This window comes from Citrus clementina, unplaced genomic scaffold (genome assembly GCF_000493195.1).
Source record: "Citrus clementina cultivar Clemenules unplaced genomic scaffold, Citrus_clementina_v1.0 scaffold_9, whole genome shotgun sequence".
Lineage (NCBI taxonomy): Eukaryota > Viridiplantae > Streptophyta > Magnoliopsida > Sapindales > Rutaceae > Citrus > Citrus x clementina.
In genome coordinates, this window is record NW_006261964.1 from 19,807,704 (window position 1) to 19,826,330 (window position 18,627).

The following is an 18,627-nucleotide window of genomic DNA, read 5'->3' on the forward strand; positions in this document are numbered from 1 at the left end:
GCAATTTTAACTCAACAAGGCAAGCTTATAGCTTTCATGAGTAGAGCTTTGGGGGTCACGAAACAATCATGGTCCACTTACGCCAAAGAAATGTTGGCCATTCTTAAAGCCATGCGCACTTGGCGACCATATTTGTTGGGCAAGAAATTTTTTATTAAAACGGACTACTGCAACCCTAAATACCTCCTGGAGCAACAGATAATCACATTGAAACAACAAAAATTGGTGGCCAAACTATTAGGCTAGGATTATGAGATTGTTCGTCGACCGGGTAGAGAAAATTCAGCTGCTGATTCTTTATCTAGAGTTCAAGACAACCCCATTATAAATAGCTTAATTGTGCCACATGTCCACTTATGGGAGGAGATAAAAAAATTGTGATAAATCATGCCTATATGAATGATATAGCTTAGCTTGCTCGGTCCAGGCCACGTGTTTTGTATTCCTTGTGAAATGGGTTGATATTTTACAAGAATCAAGTGGTAAAAACCCCTAACACCCTCATTATTAATCAGTTGTTGAAAGAGTTTCATGACACTAAGGTAGGTGGGCATTCAAGAGTGTTGCGCACATTCAAGAGGCTGAAACAACAATTTTACTAACCCTCCATGTACAAAACAGTGAAAGAATATGTGTCAGCTTGCGAGACATGTAAAGAATAAATCAAAAACTCTCATGTTGGAGGGAATTTTACAACATTTGCTCGTTCCATTGCAGGTTTGGAACAACATCTCGTTGGATTTCATTGAAGGACTGCCTTCCTCCTATGGAAAATATATTATTCTGGTTATCGTCGATAGACTTACAAAGTATGCACACTTCGTTGCTTTATCTCATCCATTTACAGTCAGGAATGTTGCAGAAAGTTTTGTGGAGAATGTGGTTAAACTGCATGGGATGCCTAAGTCCATTGTTAGCGATCAGGACCCCATTTTCATCAGCAATTTCTAGCAAGAATTCTTTAAAATATCAGGGACACAATTGAGAATGAGATGGACAATCAGATGGACAATCAGAGGTTGTTAATTGATGCCTTGAGCATTATTTGCGTTGTTTCGTGAGTCAGTAACCACACAATGGATCCTTTTTAAGGCCTCTATGGACGGTTACCCCCCTTAATACCATTTTATGAGTTAGACTCCTCTCTAGTCAATGAGGTTGATAAACAATTAGTGGCCCATGATAAATTGCTAGCTCAATTGAAACAAAATTTAAATGTTGTATGTAACAAAATGAAGCAAATTGCAGATAGAAGAATAGAGGTTATATTTCAAGAAAGTGATTTAGCCTTGAAGTTACAATGATACAGGCAACAAACGATCTTTAAAATAAGTCATCAGAAGTTGGCAAGTCGATTTTATGGACCATACGAGATTCAGAAGAGGTTGGGGCAGTAGCTTATCGCCTGAAGCTACCTCAGGGTGCTTGAGTACATCTTGTTTTTCATGTTTCATTTCTCAAGAAGAAGATCGGCAATATGGTTAGCATCAACTGTGAATTACCTCCAATTGCATATTAAAGTCCTGCTAGATCAAGCATGGAAAAAAATTTATTAAGGAGAGTTTGGTTAAGTGGCAGCATCTAGCAACTGAGGAGGCAATGTGGGAGAGCACTGAGATGTTAAAAAATCAGTTTCTGCTTATGTACCTTGAGGACAAGTGTCTGTTGAAAGGGGGAAGTAATGATAAGTCACCACGTAGGTCTTCACATGTCAGCAGAAGAAATCCCAAGTGCGTGGGTGAAGCATGAGTGGGATGCTACAAGCAAGGCACAAATATCATTGGTGAGGAATTGACTTAGTCTATCATTAAGGGCTTGGTCAACGGGCACGTAATCAGCCTTGCATTGTTGCTCGAAGAATAAGTCAAGCTAGCTTGCTGGACAATATTATTTTGTTTTTTCTTGTTGTTAATGATCCTCTATTTTAGGAGCACTATTCTGATATTGTTATTAGTGTCCTTAGTTTATGGAAAGGTTGTTAGTAATATGTCTATATAAAGTTCAGTGCTTAGGTTGTAAGTAGAAGAAATTATCCAAACAAACGTGGTTTGACTCTCACCCCAAGAGAGTGTTTAAATCAAATAGCATTTCATTATTTCTAGGTTATCACAATTAACCATTATATGAATATTACATAAGTTTAAGCATTGACGATATATAAATAATAAATAAGCATATTAGTTTTGAAATTACCTTGGTGCTTTATTTGCAACCTCGTATTTGAATATATAACTTGTTTAAAATGAGTTCATCAATTCAATAGAGGTTTGCATCGAATGCTTCGTCCCCAAGTTAGAGCAAAGCAAGTAGTTGTTAACATAAATATTTCTTTAATATTGATTTTGATGATAACAAACTTGATTAAAATTGATTTAAAAGCTCAAATTATTCTTTCATATGGTTTTCAAAATTAGAGGCTGAAAATTCAATAAAAAGTAATTTTCTGATCTTCATGTTAATGATTTAAATTGAAAAAGTTTTGAGAACTTTGAAATTAGCAAATATTGTTTAAAATTCTATAAATGGACTTATTTGTCAATATTTATAAAGTTTTGGGACATAGTATAATTTTATGAAGTTTTGGGCCAAACTATAAATTTTATAAATAGTTCACTGTATCAGTCACTGTAGAAAATGGTGATCCAATATCTTTCTAACGGAGATCCAACAATTTGAAATTATGTCCAACGGTAACTTGGACTAGTCAAAACGGCAATCCGACTTTCAGATAACAGTGATCCAACTTCGTGCACAAAGTCAATAACAGCTAGTTTTTCAGCTCCAACTATAAATAAGCTCATTCAAATTCAAACAAAGGTTGATCATAATACAATCATTGAGCTTATAATCGAGAATACAACCTTCATAGAGCTTTAAATACATTCTTGCTTCATTTATTCACATATTGGGCATTGATTTGTAATCTTAAGTATTGTGTAAGTAAAGAGAAAATTTATAATTTTTGTTTTTGAGTAATTGTAAGTGTTAGGAGACATTTGAGTTAAGAGATTGGGGATAATCTCTTATTGCAAAAGTTCATTGACACCTTGGAAGTCAAGTATAAGCATTTGAAGCCTTAGAGACTTGCTTAGTGAAGTCCTCGAGCCCGGAAAGCTTGGAGGCGTGGACGTAGGCGAGGTTGGCCGAACCACGTAAAAATATCTATATTTGAATCTCTCTTCCCTTATCTTTTCATATTGTGATTGATTTATTTGTTATTGCTTTAAATTTGTTGTGGATTTGCATTGAGTTTTTGTTTTACAATTGAATAATTTTTAGAAACCTAATTCACCCCCCTCTTAGGTTGCATAACTAGAATTTCATTTGGTACCAAAGCTTGGTTCTCTTATTAGGACTTAACCGTCTAGTGTAATAGATCCATGGCAACCTAAATGACTCAACTTTTAGAGAAGGACAATCCATAGCTAGACCATCGTTCTTTAACGATAATGACTATGCATATTGGAAAACTAGAATGAGAATTTATTTGCAAGCCTTAGATTACGAAATTTGAGAAGTTGTTTGTGATGGTCCATTCATGCCTATGATTAAAAATAAAGTTAAAGATGATATTCCTAAACCATCAAGTCAATGGAGTGAGTTAGAAAAGAGAAAGATGTCCTTAAACTCCAATGCAATGAATGCCTTGTTTTGTGCTCTTATTAAGAAAGAATTCCATAAAGTATCTAGTTGTGAGAGTGCACAAGAAATATGGAATAAACTTGAGGTTGTCTATTAAGGAATAAACCAAGTTAAAGAGTCTAAAATTAGTAGATACACTCGTCAATACGAATTGTTTCAAATGGAACAAAATGAAAGTGTGTATTCTATGTATACACGATTTACAGACATAGTGAACACCCTAGGAGCCCTTAGAAAAACTTTCTCAAATAGCGAGAAAGTCAAGAAAATCATTAGGTCACTTCTAAAAGAATGGAGATCTAAAAGGACTATCATTGAAAAAGACAAAGATTTAAATACATTGCCTATTGATGACTTAATTGGCTCTTTTATTTCCTATGAGGAAGACTTGGCAGCGGAAAAAGGCAATGAGGAGAAGAAGAAAAGCACTGCTCTCAAAGTTTCAAAATATGAGAGTGATGGGGAAAGTGAACCGGATGATGAGGAATTGGCTATGCTAGCAAGGAGGTTCAAAAAAGTTTTCAAGAAAACCAATGAGTGAAGAAAATTTAGAAACCTTAAGAACCAAAAGGAGAAAAAATAGGTAATCATATACTATAAATGCAAAAAGTCCAGCCATATAAGATCGAAATGCCCACTTCTCACAAACTCAAGAAGAAAGCCATGGTTGCTACTTGGGATGATAGCGATGAAGATTCAAGTGATGAAGAAGAATCGCAAGAAGTATCAAACCTAGCACTTATGGTAATAGGAGATGATGATGATCTCAATGAGGTAAGTGATCCTACCTATGATGAATTATATGATGTTTTTAAAGAATTGCATGATGAGTTGATGAAAATTGGTAAAAAGAATGTATGTCTTAAAAAGAAAATGATAGAACTCAAAAATGAAAATGAATCTCTAAGTGCAAAGATTACATGCCTGGAATTAGAGAATAAAACATTGCATGATAGAGTTGCATTATCAAATGAGAAACCTAGCACTTCATATGAGCACCTAGAATCACACATAGATGACTTGAAAATCGAAAATGAAATGCCTAAGAAGAAGAATAATGAATTAAACGAGATTGTTTTAAAATTTACAAATGGGCAAAAAATGTTGGATAACTTGCTTAATTCACAAAAATGTGTGTTTGATAAAGGAGGACTAGGCTATAAGCCTAATTTGAAATAAAAGTATTATAAGACTACTTTGTGAAGAGTACATTTATTAACAATCAAGTTGTATACCATTATTGTAATCAAGATGGTCATATGAAAAATAGATGTCCAGTGAAAAGAAATGTATATTATGGTGGGAAATGTATTTGGGTTCCAAAAGGAACCATTGCTAACATTCAAGGACCCAAAAAATTTTGGATAACTAAGACTTGAGATTTTCTCTACAGGGCTTGAAGAAGAAGGAAAATAAGTGGTACTTGGATAGTAGTTGTTCAAGGCATATGACCGGAAACTATGTATGGTTTTCAAGTTTCACCAAAATCGAAAACGGTGGAGATGTTTCTCTTGGAGACAATTCAAAGAAAAGATTTTCGGAATTGGAAATGTCGGTAAAGTTTCTTCAACCCTAATTGAAAATGTATGTTTAGTTGAAAACTTAAAACATAACTTGATTGGTATTAGTCAATTATGTGACAAATGTTATAAAGTTGCTTTTGATAAATGTAGATATGTTATTGAGAATACATGTGATGACAAGATTTTATTTGTTGGAAATAGATGTGGTAATGTTTATACCATTGACATAGAATGTGCATCTACTCATGATAAATATTTTTCGGCATTACATGATAGTTGGCTATTGCATAGAAGACTAGGACATGCAAGCATGGATTTAATTTCAAAAATTTCCAAAAATAATTTAGTTAAAGGTCTTCCAAAAATCGATTTTCAAAAAGATAGAATTTGTGAAGCATGTCAATTCGATAAACAAATCAAAACCTTGTTCAAAATCAAAAATCATATTTCCACTTCAAAACCTCTTCAACTATTTCATATATATTTATTTGGACTTTCAAGATATGATAGCCTAAGTGGCAAGTATTATGCTTTTGTAATTGTTGATGATTTTTCAAGATACAAATGGGTATTATTCTTAGCTAATAAGGATGATACTCTTGATGCATTTAAAATAATTTGTAAGAAAGTCCAAAATGAAAAAGGGTATGGTATTGTATGCATTAGGAGTGATCATGGATGAGTATTTGAAAATTATGCATTTGAGAATTTTTGTAATGATTTTGGCATTGAGCATCAATATTGATCATCTAAGACTTCATAACAAAATAGAGTTGTTGAGAGGAAAAATAGGTCTATTCAAGAAATGGCTAGGACCATATTGAATGAAAATGAATTACCAAAATATTTTTGGGCCAAAACCATGAATACCGCTTATTATATTTTCAATCGAGTGTTGATTAGACCTCATCTCAATAAAACTCCCTATAAGCTTTGGAAAGATAGAAAACCCAACATTGGTTATTTCAAAGTTTTTGGATGCAAATATTTTATTTTGAACACAAAAGATAATCTTGGTAAATTTGATCCAAAACCCAATGTTGGCATTTTCCTTGGGTATTCAAACTCAAGCGAATCTTATAGAGTTTTTAAGAAAAGAACTTTAGTTGTGGAAGAGTCTATGCATGTTACATTTGATGAGTCTAACCTTTCCTCTACGAAGAAAGTTATTATTAATGATGATGCAGATAAAAAGCCTCAAGAAGATTCATCAAGAGATAGCTAAAAAGATGCATACTTTAAAAATCAAGAGGAGGAACATGAAGAAATAAATGCGGAGCAGCAAAAAGGTAATTCTCAATCACTCCCAAAGGAATGGAGGTCTGTTTCTTCTCATCCTAAAAACTTGATTTTAGGAGATCCCTCAAGTGGCATGACAGGTAGATCATCATTTAGAAATACCTGTGAGTAGGCTGCATTTATATCTCAAATTGAACCAAAATCCTTTGTGGATGTGAAAAATGATGAATCTTGGATTACGGCAATGTAAGAGGAGATAAATCAATTTGAGAGAAACAATGTGTGGGAATTAGTTCCTAAACCGGAACATCAATCAATTATAGGCACTAAATAGGTATTTAAAAATAAAATAGATGAATCCGGTGTGGTTGTAAGGAATAAAGCTAGACTAGTGGCTCAAGGTTACAACCAAGAAGAGGGAATTGATTTTGATGAAACATTTGCACATGTAGCTAGACTAGAGTCCATTAGGATGCTATTAGTATTTGCATGTCATAGAGATTTTATTTTATTTCAAATGGATGTCAAAAGTGTGTTCTTAAATGGCTATATTATAGAAGACGTTTATGTAAAACAACCCCCTGGTTTTAAAAATGAAAAATTTCCAAATCATATTTTTAAGTTGTCAAAAGTATTGTATGGATTAAAGCAAGCACCTAGAGAATGGTATGATAGGCTTAAGAATTTCTTGTTGGATAACAGTTTTTCGATGGGTAAAGTGGATACTACTCTATTTGTTAAGCATAAGAACCAAAATATACTTGTTCAAATTTATGTCGATGATATTATTTTTGGTTCTACTAATGAATTGTTGTGTAAAGAATTTTCATCATGTATGAGTAATGAATTTGAAATGATTATGATGGGAGAGTTGAAGTACTTCATTGGGCTGTAAATAAAACAAAATGAGAAAGGAATTTTCATACATCAAGCTAAATATGTAAAAGATCTACTGAAAAGATTTGGTATTGATGACTCAAAGACCAAAAACACTCCAATGAGCACAACAACCAAGCTTGACAAAGATGAAAAAGGTAAAGAAGTTGATATTAAAATATCAAGGCATGATCGGCTCTTTACTTTACTTAACCGTAAGTAGACCCGATATCATGTTTAGTGTATGTTTATGTGCAAAATTTCAATAATGTCTCAAGGAATCTCATTTGCTTGCTGTAAAAAGAATCTTCTGGTATTTAAGTGGAACCATAGATTTTGGCCTTTCGTATCCTAAAGAAACTCATATAGATTTAGTATGTTATTCGGATGCGGATTTTGCTGGCTACAAAGTCGATAGGAAAAGTACTAGTAGAACTTGCCATTTACTAGGTTATTCACTTGTTTCATGGTTTAGTAAGAAACAAAATTCGCTTGCATTTTCAACCACTGAGGCAGAATATATTGCTACGGGGAGTTGTTGTGCACAAGCTCTTTGGATGAAACAAACACTTAAAGATTATAGCATTAATCTTGAACAAATTCCTATTAAGTGTGATAATACTACTGCTATAAATCTTTCAGAGAATCCTATTCAGTACTCTAGAACTAAGCATATAGGAATTAAACATCATTTCTTGAGAGATCATGTTCAAAAGGGAGACATTGCATTAGAATTTATTTCTACGGAAAAATAATTTAATGATATTTTTACAAAACCTCTTTGCGAAGATCAATTTTCAAAAATTCGGCATGAAATTGGGATGATAAAATTTTCACATTAACATTTCTACTCATGTTATTTAGTCTAATGAAATTGTTTGATTGATGATTTGATAATTTTTGGTTACTATGAAGTGTTTGAGCATGATAAATAAGTGAGGTGTTTGTATTATTATTCTTTGAATGTGTGTATGAATTAATTGTTTAAATACATGTACTTTCATGAATTATGCATTAAACTGGTCCTTAAAACATTTTTAGATCAATGAAATAATCTTGAAATGTATTATTTGTGGCCAAATACTAAAATAAATGTGTGAAATCATAAGTTGTAGAAAACGAATTGCCATTATCTCACTAAACGGCCAACCGTTTTCGGGCAGAAACCTTGGCAAGCATTATGGACGCTATCGGTTCGCCGACATCAAATTAACGCCCACTGTTTGAAAAAAAAAATTGGGATGCTCTCTGGATGCTGTCGGTTTGCCGATAGTACAATAATGGCTCGCCGTTTGCATGAAAAATTTTAGGGAGCTCTTTGGACGTTGTCAGTTCGCCGATATCTCTATAACAGCTGGTCGTTATCATGCGATAAGTGCACAGTGACCAGTCTTCTTTTTCATTTCATTTTTGAACCATTCTTCTCTCTCTCTCAACCCGCGACTGTAACTTCTTCTTTCTGTCAAATCCACCATTTTTTCTTTCTTTCTTTCACCAAATTGAAGCATTAAAAGAAATTTTTATCCTCTAAGAACCTCTCCTACCGATTAAAATCAGTTTTTGCTTCAAAAATTGAAAAATCCCCTTTCTAAAACCCTGGATCCCACAGAGTCATTCTTGCTCAATTTGACCCAAATTTCTTCCATTTTCCATCCAGTTTCAACTTGTAATCACTCTCTTATCTCTTAAACTTACTTTCTACCGATTTAAATTCTTCTAAAATCATCAATTGCTTCACGACCGAGGCGTGTCCGAACCAAGAAGGCTGCTCCAAGCAATCCCAGTTCCTCCAGGCCTCTTTCTCAAAATTTTAACAGCCTAAATTTTCCAAATGGTCAACTGGCTCAACGATTTCACGAGAACATCATGGGAAAAGCAGTAACTCCCTCATTCTATATTGATATTGACAACTTCACTGATATTACTATATGTGGTAGAACTTTGCCTCAAATGCTAAGACAATGGGATGAAGCCTTAGGCATTGAAGAACGAGTCTATGAAAACTTAGTTAGGGTGTTTTACTCTAATATGGAGATTTCGGTTAATTGAAAAGATAGGGTCGTAACACACGTTGGAGGTGTTAGGATTGAGTTTGATGTGTTTGAGCTTAGTTGTATTCTCGGAATCTCAAATGAGGCGCTAGACCTGTATACTTCTAGAAAAGAGATTCATTTTAGCTAGTTCACTCACCTTGAGGGCGTTAGGAGTATCTATAGATGTCGCGATCTCTCTAACGAGGTATGCTCATTATCCTTTCGGTCTCAGTTGTTACTGATTAGTATTAAAAATTGTTTAATTATCAAGCGATAATATGTTATTTTATACTTATGTTATAATTTATATTTGTGTTTATGTAATATATTATGAATTATTAATTATGTTTTAAATATATTTAATTTTGTGTATTTTTATGTGTTTATTAGGAAAATTATTAATTTCACGTACTTCGAGGCTCCAAACAGATAAACGGAGGTCAAATTTGGATTTCGGAGGTCCGAAAACCTTAAGATCAGTCAAGATCGGCTTAAAATTGGGCTTGTGTAAAAAAAAGTTGACTTTTCCTGTTGACCGAGCACTGATTGGATGATAAAATTAGCTTACAATAGATATGAGTGCATGGGATAACTGGCAATCTTGACTAAATCTCAACCGTTCATGATTCAATGGCCATGATTGTGCCACGTGGCAATGGTTGGTGAAGCAAGTTGGAGGATCCGAATCTTTGTATTCGGGTCGACCCGATCCACCCATTAACCCGCCAAATCTCAACCGTTCTTTGGGCAAATCGGACGAGTCAAATGATGCCATGTGTGATGTTGACTTTTACAGTTTGACCAGCCATTGGATCTTGATCTAAGGGTTGTGAAGAGCACATGCATGAAGCCTATGATGGACCGCAAAGTACTAGATTATGAATTTATTTTTCTATAAATAGGGCCTCATTTTTATGTTTTAATCATCTCTCTACAACTCTCTTCTTCTCAAATTCTCTCCATCTCCTTGTAATCTTGATTTCCAGGTGTGTTTTTAATATTTTGTATAATTATTTTCATTAATAAAATTAGTTTTATTTCCAATTTTAGTTGTTTTTATTTCTTTTAATTATAAGTAATTCAATTTTACTACTTCTTTTTATTTTAATTATGCTTAACTAAATAATATTAGTTAGGGGTAGGTGAAACTCTTAAGAAATAAATATGATTTAATCAAATTCTATGTTTAATTTTATAAATTAAATTATTTTCTATTTAATTTTATACATGTTTTATATTTTGAAAATTTGATTTATTGTAGACAAACAAATGAATTTGGCACAATAAATTCTTAAGATCTTAATATAAGGCATGGTGAAATGATATCTTGACTTATTGTAGACAAATTAAATTTTGGCACAATCAATACTTAATCCATCATAAAATTAAAGGGAAAATAATAATAATTTGTATAATTAATCTTTTGAGTAATAAATCTAAAACAAATTGGCAAAAAGAATTTATTAAGTTTTATTTATTTCTAAGAGTGGATCCATAACCCTAACTAGTTCAATTCCATAGTTTCATTTAAATTAAGTTGTTTATATTCAAGTTTTAATTTCAATTTTTAGATAAAATAAAATAAACTAATTAAATCTTTTCTCTGTGGATCGACCTCGGACTCACCGAGTTATAATACAACAAGACACTCTTATACTTGGGAGTTAAAATTTACTTTTAAGTTGTGTCAAGTTTTTTGCGCGGTTGTCGGGGAAAAGTTTTTTATTTGGTTTGTTTTTCCGTTTTTTATTTTTCTCTTATATGTAAAATTTCGTTTGCCCCCTTATCCTTTTCTTAAATTCTCTTTTGTCTCCATATCTTTCATAATTCTCGTGTCACCCCAACAATTTCCGTTTCTAGCCCAATCTTTTGGTAATTACGTTCGGACCCTGACATCTTTCAATTGTTTCACTTTCATCCCAAATTGCTAATTCTAAACTTCTAAAAATTACAGTTTGACCATAAAATTAAAAATAATTTGCAATAGAATCCCTAGACGAAATTCCTCAACATAATCAAGACTTGGACATATTTGGACATATTTGGACTTATTTTGGACCAAACTAACTTTAACTACTAACTCTAATTATTAACTCTTAACTTACTAACTGCTAACTCCTAACTTTTATTTAATTTCAGTTATTTAATTTTCTGCATTTATTTTATTTCGTATTTATTTATTTTTTTTTGCTTTATTGGTGGGTTTAACCACCAAACTAACTACTAACTCTTAACTTTTATTTTCAGTTATTTAATTTCCAGTATTTATTTAATTTTGCATTTTTTATTTTTTTAATTGGTGGGTTCAACCACCATTTTTTTTTATTTTGCATTTATTTATTTATTTATTTATTTTTTACTTTGTTGGTGGGTTCAACCACCATTTTTGTTATTTAATTTTCTTTTGTATACTTATATTATTTGCTTATTTATTTATTTTATTTTATTTTGTTATCAATTTGTGTAAATATTATCTTTATAACATAACCCTTGCATGAGACATTGGTCTCGATCTTCAAGTGGCAAGTTAATTCGTAGATCTCAATCTCCACCACCAATCATGGATGAGAATGAAGGCAAAAACGTTTTGGGCGAACTTAATCCTCAAATTGATCAGGGAGACAACCAATCTCAACATGGGCATGATCAGAATCAACCAAGGACTCTGAGAGACTACATGAATCCAACCAGAACCGGAGCACCGTCGTGTATAGTATTTCCTCCAGAAGCATCTCGATTCAACTTTAAACCAGGTATTATCCAACTTTTACCAACATTTCATGGTTTAGAATCTGAGAATCCGTACTTGCATCTAAGAGATTTTGAGGAAGTTTGTAATACATACACGGACCAAAATTGTAGCATGAACATAATTAGATTAAAGTTTTTTCCTTTTTCATTAAAAGATAAAGCTAAAACTTGGCTACAAAACCTTAGATCTGGATCAGTAAGAACTTGGAATAACATGCAAGAACAGTTTTTGAAAAAATTCTTTTCACCTCATAGAACAAATTCTTTTAAAAGGCAAATCACTTCTTTCACTCAAAAAAATGGAGAAACATTTATACCAATATTGGGATAGGTTTAAAGAGTTGCTTAACATATGTCCACATCATGGTTTTGAAACTTGGCGATTGGTCACTTATTTCTACGAGGGCTTAATACCCCAAAGTAGACAGGTTGTTGAAATGATGTGTAATGGTGAATTTAGGGATAAAAATTCTGAAGATGCACTAGATTACCTTGACCAATTAGCTGAAAATGCACAACATTGGGATACTGTTGGAACTTTTGAATTGACAAGTAAGCAACAATCATCTCCATCTAGTGGAGGAATCCATAACCTTAGGGAAGATCATGATTTACAAGCAAAATTTGCATCCTTAGTTAGGAAAGTTGAAGCTTTGGAGCATAAAAAGAGTGATCAAGTAAAATCTGTTCAAGAAATTGCATGTAACATATGTAATTCGAATGATCATTTCACTCAAGAGTGTCCCACTTTGCCTGCACTTAAAGAATGTCTAAATGATCAAGCTAATGTCATTAACACTTTCAATAAACCAAACCCATATTCGCAGACTTATAATCCTGGTTGGAGAAATCATCTGAATTTCAGTTGGAGAAATAATAATAATGCACAATCTTTACAAGCACCACCTCCACAAAATTTTCAAAATCCTCAGCCTTATGCACCATATGTTCCACCACCCTAGAAAAATCTAGAAGACACAATGCATTCATTCATCAGAAAGCAAGATGTTATTAACAATCAAAATGCACAAACTTTTTCTGATTTGAAAGATACTCTTGCTAAAATTGCTTATGCACTCACCATTCAAGAAAAAGGAAAATTTCCAGCCCAACCACAACCAAATCCTAAAATTCAACAAAATCCACCCACAGACCAAGTCAAGTCAGTTATAACTCTTCGTAGTGGTAAGGTTGTTGATAGACCTATGCCTGAACCTTATGAAAATGATGAAAATTCAAAGGGTAAGGAAGGACTAAATGAACTTACACCTAGTGAAGAAATAACTAGTGTTCCACCTGAACCACCATTTCCGCATGCATTGAATAAACCAAAGAAATCAAACCACTCTTCTGAAATTTATGAAATCTTTAAGCAAGTGAAAGTTAACATTCCTCTATTAGATGCAATCAAGCAGGTTCCTTCATATGCCAAATTTTTAAAGGACTTGTGCACTGTTAAGAGGAAATTGAAGGTAAGAAAGAGTGCTTTCATGGCCGAACAGGTAAGTACAATTCTGTCTACTAATAATAAGTTGAAATATAAAGATCCTGGTTGTCCTAACATTTCTTGTATTATTGGTAACCACTGAATTGAGCATGCTTTACTAGATCTTGGTGCTAGTGTTAATTTGCTTCCATATTCAGTTTATCTTCAACTTAATCTTGGTGAGTTAAAATCAACTTCAACTACACTTTTGCTTGCCGATAGATCAGTTAAAGTACCAAAAGGAATAGTGGAAGATGTTTTAGTACAAGTTGATAAATTTATTTATCCTGTGGATTTTATTGTCTTGGAAACTGAACCTGTTGTGAATAATTACAAACCAATTCCTGTAATTTTAGGTCGACCATTTTTAGCAACTGCTAATGCTTTGATTAATTGTAGAAATGGTTTAATGAATTTATCCTTTGGGAATATGACTTTGGAATTAAATGTTTTCAACATGTGCAGGCAACCTAATGAAGAAAATGAGAATGAAGATGATACTGATGAACAAAAGGAATTGTTTGAATCTTGTATCGAGGAAAATATTCAAAAAGGGGATTTTTTTGAACTTTCTAATGTTTGTTTAGTTAATTCAATTGAGTCAAATAAGCAACTTGAACTTGATATTTCTAATATAAATTTGTTGCTTGATTCTATGCAGACTTCGCAAAATTATGATGACGAGCCAAAATTTGAGGAGCTTGGAAGTATTGAAAAGACAGAACAACAAGAAGCACCTAAAATGGAATTGAAACCTTTGCCTGAAGGATTGAAATATGCTTTTCTTGGAGAAGAACAAACTTATCATGTTGTGATTTTTTCTACTTTAACAAGCGACTAAGAAGGTAAGTTACTAACTGTTCTTAAAAAGCATAAAAATGCAATAGGATGGACTTTAAATGACATTAAAGGCATTAATCCCTTAATATGCACACATAGAATTAATTTGGAAGAAAATGCTAAAATATGTCATCACCTCAAAGAAGATTAAACCCACACATGAAAGAGGCAGTCAAAACAGAAGTCCTTAAATTACTTGATGTGGGAATTATCTACCCTATTTCTGATAGTAAGTGGGTAAGTCCTACACAAGTAGTGCCTAAAAAATCTGGAATCACTGTTGTTAAAAATGAAAAAGGTGAATTAATTCCAACACGAATTACATCTAGTTGGCGCATGTGCATTGATTATAGAAAATTAAATGAAGCCACTAGAAAAGGTCATTTTCCATTACCATTCCTTGACCAAATCTTAGAAAGAGTAGTAGGACATCCCTACTACTGTTTTTTAGATGGATATTCAGGTTATTATCAAATTCCTATAGCACTTGAGGACCAAGAAAAGACCACATTCACATGTCCTTTTGGAACATTTGCATTTAAAAGAATGTCATTCGGGCTTTGTAATGCTCCTGCAACATTTCAAAGATGTATGTTAAGCATTTTTTGTGATATGGTTGAACATTGTTTAGAGGTCTTTATGGATGATTTGACTGTGTTTGGGAATTCTTTTGATGATTGCCTTGATAATTTGGAGAAAGTTTTAAAAAGATGTGTTGAAAAAGAACTCGTGTTGAATTGGGAAAAATGTCACTACATGGTTACTTCTGGAATTGTTTTGGGTCATGTTGTTTCTATTAAAGGAATTGAAGTTGACAAAGCAAAAATTGAAGTCATATCTAAATTGCCACAACCAAAAACAGTTAGAGATGTGCGATCCTTTTTAGGACATGCAGGATTTTATAGGAGGTTTATAAAAAACTTTAGTGCCATATCTAAACCACTTTGTAATCTCTTATTAAAAGATGCACCGTTTGAATGGAATGATGATTGCCAAAATCTTTTGAAAAAATAATATGTCTTTTAACATCTGCACCTATTATGCAATCTCCTGATTGGTCTTTGCCATTTGAATTAATGTGTGATGCAAGTGATTTTGCTGTTGGTGCTGTTTTAGGACAAAGAAGAGACGGTAAGCCTTTTGTGATTTATTATGCGAGTAAGACTTTGGATAGTGCTCAAATGAATTATTTTACAACTGAAAAAGAATTACTTGCTATGGTATTTGCATTAAACAAATTCCGTTCATATTTGCTTGGCTCTAAATCTGTTGTGTTTATTGACCATGCTGCTGTGAGATATTTGATGAGTAAACAGGATGCCAAACCGAGACTAATTCGTTGGATTTTGTTACTACAAGAATTTGACCTTACCATCAAAGATAAAAAGGGTGCTGAAAATGTTGTTGCTGATCATCTATCAAGACTCACATCCGAATTCTGCAATGATATAACACCCATAAATGATTATTTCCCTGATGAATTTTTATTTTCTATTACTTTAATGCCATGTATGCTAATATTGTTAATTTTCTTGTTACAGGTAAAATGCCTTTGCAATGGAATGCTCAAGAGAAGAAGAAATTTTTTGTTGAAGTAAAGAAATTTTATTGGGATGATCCTTATTTGTTCAAATATTGCCTAGATCAAATTTTTTGGCGATGTATTCCTGATAATGAGGTAAGTAGTGTCATTAATTTTTGTCATTCTGAAGCATGTGGTGGTCACTTTTCTTCAAGAAAAACTACTGCTAAAATTTTGCAGTGTGGATTTTATTGGCCTACCATATTTAAAGACACATATGAATTTTGCAAAAGTTATGAAAAATGTCAAAAATTGGGATCAATTACAAAAAGAAACATGATGCCCTTAAATCCCATACTTGAAATTGAAATATTTGACTGTTGGGGAATTGATTTCATGGGTCCATTTCCATCATTTTTTGGATTTGTGTATATATTAGTTGCAGTTGATTATGTCTCAAAATGGATTGAAGCAATTTCTTGTCGAAATAATGATAGTAAAACTGTGATTAAATTTTTAAGAGAAAACATTTTAAGTCGATTTGGAATCCCTCAAGCCATTATCAGTGATGGAGGTAAGCATTTTTGTAATAAGTCATTTGAGTCTTTAATGAAGAAATATGGAATTACACATAAAATTGCTACCCCTTATCATCCTCAAACAAATGGTCAAGTTGAATTAGCAAATAGGGAGATAAAACAAATTTTGGAAAAAACGGTTAACCCAAACCGAAAAGATTGGTCTCTTAGACTTAATGATGCACTTTGGGCTTACCGCACTGCATTTAAAACATCATTAGGAATGTCACCCTATTGGTTAATTTATGGTAACCCTTGTCATTTACCTGTTGAACTTGAACATAAATCACTTTGGGCTATTAAAGCTTTTAATTCAAATTTGGATGATGCTGGTAATGTGCGAAAATTGCAATTGAATGAACTTGAGGAATTAAGGAATGATGCATATGAAAATTCAAGAATTATTAAGGCAAGAACAAAAACATTTCATGATAAAAGAATTTTTCGAAAAACATTTGAGATTGGTCAAAAAGTGTTGCTTTATAATTCTCGTCTTCATTTATTTCCAGGAAAGTTAAAGTCAAAATGGAGTGGCCCATTTGTTGTAAAAAATGTATATTCATATGGGGCCATAGAAATTGAGAATCCAAATAACGGTGTCACATTTAAAGTTAATGGTCAAAGATTAAAACCATATCTGGAACATCACCCACGTGATGAGGACACCGAAATTAATTTGGATGACCCACCAGTTCTTGATTAAGTCTTTAATGATTTTTTTTTGTTTTACTATTATTTTACCGTTTCATTGTTTGATTTTTTTTCTTTAGATTAATGCACTGTACATAGTTTTTTTTAACATTGTTTTTCTTGTGTAAGCGTGTTTGTTTGACAGTTGTACATTCTCTCATCAATTTTCATTTTACATCATGAGCACCTCAATGAGAAAATACATGTTCGCACATCTTAAAAGATTTCGGCGTATAAAATTTCACTTAAGAGGCCTGATACAAAGCTGTAAATCACATCCACTTTGGGATCTGCAACCATCAGAATTCGTGTCCTATGTTGAGGATCTAGAGGGACAACTCAGAACAGTAGAGAGTGGCATATATGAATTTCAAATGGAGCTTGAGGTTAACTCAATGAGAGGACGAATGTAAGTTCATTTTCCTTTTATATTGTGTGCTTTTTTTTTTTTGCTCACTTTCACGCTTGATTTGATTTTGCAGATTTGATTTTGGTGTGTTTTGATTTATTTTCCCGTATAAATGGCGGACAACGGTACTCCGTGACTTCTTAAGTCGGTATCTTCAGTTTCCCACAATAACTGAAACCCCAAAATCAAACATGGAAGAAATACAACATAAACTCCATAAGCATTTTCCCTCTCTCCTTCAGAATGCCCTCAGGAAAATTTACAAAGCTCGTTGTGAACGACTGCGTTTGTTAATGATCAATGGCATTCCTTCTGACATTCGTTGGTTAATTGAAGCAAAAGTCCGATTAGCAGGTGAGTTTTCTGGTCAATTTGTTTCTTACATGCCTGGTTTTGGTAAAAGTACGTTTGCTAAGAAAAGGAGAGCTAAACGACTTGGCTCAAAATGTCATAACTGTGTAAGACTTGGTTGCAAACGACCGGATTGTAAATCTTTAGGAATGGTTTCTGATACTCGTGAAGATAAAATTAAATTCGTTAAAGATGGCATGAGTAAAGAATCGTTGGATGATATCTTACGATCTCTTGAGACGCATCGAAGCGGATTTGTGCAACGTGAGATTTACAATTTGTGGATACTATTCCAAAAACAAAGTGCACAGTTTAGTCTTGGGAATCTGACTAAAAAAGACCCTGTTTGTCAGTTTATAAGAAAACTGGATGGGAAGCCGATCCTTGACCCATAGAGGGCGTTCAAGCCGTTACTAGACGTAAAACCAGAGGAAGATGTGAGCCACAATCACAACTACCAGTAAATATCCTTTCACTTCACTGTTATTTTACTTTACTGTTATTTTATCATTTGCATTATTGCATTTAGCGATGTGATTTTGTATTTATTTGGTTTCTTTTACTGTTTGCTTTTTCTAATTATTACTTTTTTTTTACTGTTTGTTTTTGAATTATTGAGCCACGAGCTTTCCTCGTCATTTGACAAATATGCCAACCCATTTACAGCTGTTTCTCATTATTTATGTC

General features: G+C 33.0%; 1 non-coding gene and 1 pseudogene across 1 annotated transcript; one reads left to right on the forward strand and one right to left on the reverse strand.

Moving 5' to 3' along the window:
- The first annotated feature begins 11,873 nt into the window (after positions 1–11,873).
- Positions 11,874–18,335, forward strand: LOC112099578 (annotated as a pseudogene).
- LOC112095470 lies at positions 12,325–12,434 on the reverse strand. Its single transcript, XR_002903832.1, has one exon. It is a non-coding gene; the product is annotated as a small nucleolar RNA R71 (small nucleolar RNA).
- Positions 18,336–18,627: the final 292 nt, after the last annotated feature.